The 2017-nt window shown below is 53.9% G+C and overlaps 1 protein-coding gene across 1 annotated transcript in view; it reads left to right on the top strand.

Moving 5' to 3' along the window:
- Positions 1 to 35: 35 nt before the first annotated feature.
- Positions 36 to 2017, top strand: part of ENKD1 (enkurin domain containing 1) — a 12940-nt gene continuing 10958 nt past the window's right edge. Inside the window, exon 1 of the mRNA XM_031058473.1 lies at positions 36 to 178. The gene's annotated coding sequence lies outside the window, so the exon portion shown is untranslated. The remainder of the gene's footprint in view (positions 179 to 2017) is intronic.

Below are 2017 nucleotides of genomic sequence, written 5' to 3'. Positions count from 1 at the left end.
TCCCCGGCGGTGTCCGGTCCTCCCGGCGGTGCCCGGTGTCCGGTCTCAGCACGTGTTGATCTCAGGGCCGGTGTTGATCTCCCGTGCTAGCCCGGCCGAAGGAGCTGGGGCTCCCACACAAGCTGCAGCCTCAGCACGGGGCTCGTCCGTGCATCCCAGAGGAATCGCACGCGTTGAGGTGAGGCTCCCTGCCCGCATCTGTGCTTGCCCTCCGGAGAGGACTGGGCTGCAGCTCTGTGATACCCACAGCAATCTCTGCCCACCTTCCACTGCCGAGCACGGCCCTCGTTCAGCTCCTGCCCCAGCAGGAAATGCGTCTGACTCCCTGGGCAGGCTGTCCAAGCTGGCTTTATTCCTAAAGAGCTGTTGGTAGGGCACCAGCTCCCAGAAATGCAAATGCTAGTGTCACACCTGGCTGTACCTGTCTCTCTGTTTTCAGAGAGACAAAAGGAAAAATAGGTCCTTGAGACTGGCAGATGTGGAAGAACTGCTGAGACCTGGGGAAACTCACATGGGGAATGATATTAAAAGGAGAATATTAATCTCTCCCATAGCAGTCAGCAAGGACAAGGCTTCGGCAGGGACAAAAACCACTGGGTAGGTTCACAGCACATTGACCTCTGCTCCTGACTCCCAGTTTTTTGGGAGGAATTGTCTCAGATCCATTGGTGCTGTTTTGGTGCAGCCCTCAGGCGTGGAAGTTATCCTGATGTGACTTTCCATTTCAGCTAAAACTGTTGAGGAAGGAATCAAACATGCAAGACCAGCTGCACGGAGATTAGCCCTTTGATTTGCTGCAGATGACTTGCTCTGCTTATCACAGCTTATCACAACCGTGGGATGTTTTTTCCCATGCTTTTTGCAGAGATCGGCTCACGAAGACAAGAAGCTGGGCTGGCATCAGCTCTGTGTGTGGTAGCAGCTTCCTGGCCAGGGACCCAGGCACAGTGAAAATGTCATCTGTGAAAGAGAGGGAATGCTTCAAAGTCAGATGCCGAGGGTTCAAGGCTGTGAAATGCACCTGCCTGAGGCTTGTCTGTTCCCATGTTTTGCAGTTATCTTAACTACTATGTTAAAAACAAGCCACAAAAGGAAGCTGTGGTTCTTACAGGCTCAGTTTACCAGGGAGATAAGTACCATTTTTACCACTTGGTCTGCTGCAGCAAAGGGCACAGAGCCGAGTTAATGGTAATTAAACTTGCAGACACTGTGGGAGAGAGAGAACTGGAGCCTGCATTGCTTGGCTCCTAGGCCAGCATAAAGCCATGTTCTGGTGGAGAAGGGAGCAGCACACAGGGCTGAGTGAGCAGTGTTGAAGTTACTGGGTTACTCCAGCAACTGCTCTGTGCCTCCTGTAGCTGTGCAGGGTGGCTGGGAGCTGGGACTCTTCCCTAGGGAGCCTGCAGGGACAGGAGCAGAGAGGAGTGGCTGACATGCATCTGTTTGCCTGGACTTACTCAGCCTGCTTCTGCAGAGTGTGCCTGAATCTCACAGCCTGTGAGTGCATAAATGGTGTGTGTCTGGTGGCAGCAGGTCGGGTGCTGCACTGCTGATGTTTAGGTTGCTGATGTGGTGGTAAAGCAGATGCTCTGCTGAGTGCAGGAAAGCCCCCAAGAGGGCTGACCCTGTCCCCTCATCCCTCTCCTCTGTGTTCATAACTCCTGCTGTGTTTCTCTGGTGCTTGCTCCAGTGCTTCTCTGATCCCCCTGTGGATGTTAAAGTCGTGTTCCTTTTGGACAAAGGGTTACATGGGCAGAAAACAAAGCCAGTGAAAGAAGTGACTTGTTTGGTGCAGGGGCAGTGAGTGGAATTGGCTCAGCACAGGACTATTGGTGCTGCAAAGCTGTCCCGAGAAACAAAGCAGGTGGGAATGACAGCAGAGGCCATGCAGTCCCTCTTGGCAGGAGTGAGCCATGAGGGTCTCCCACTCTGTCCCCCAGCTGGGCCCGTGGCCAGCAGGAGCAGAGCAGCAGCTGGGGAAGTGCATTCCTGGAAGTGTGGCTGGGACACTGCTGCT

This window comes from Geospiza fortis, unplaced genomic scaffold (genome assembly GCF_000277835.1).
Source record: "Geospiza fortis unplaced genomic scaffold, GeoFor_1.0 scaffold97, whole genome shotgun sequence".
In the NCBI taxonomy this organism is placed as follows: Eukaryota; Metazoa; Chordata; class Aves; order Passeriformes; family Thraupidae; genus Geospiza; species Geospiza fortis.
Note: the sequence above shows the minus strand (reverse complement) of the source record. Positions and strands in the feature narration are given on the sequence as shown.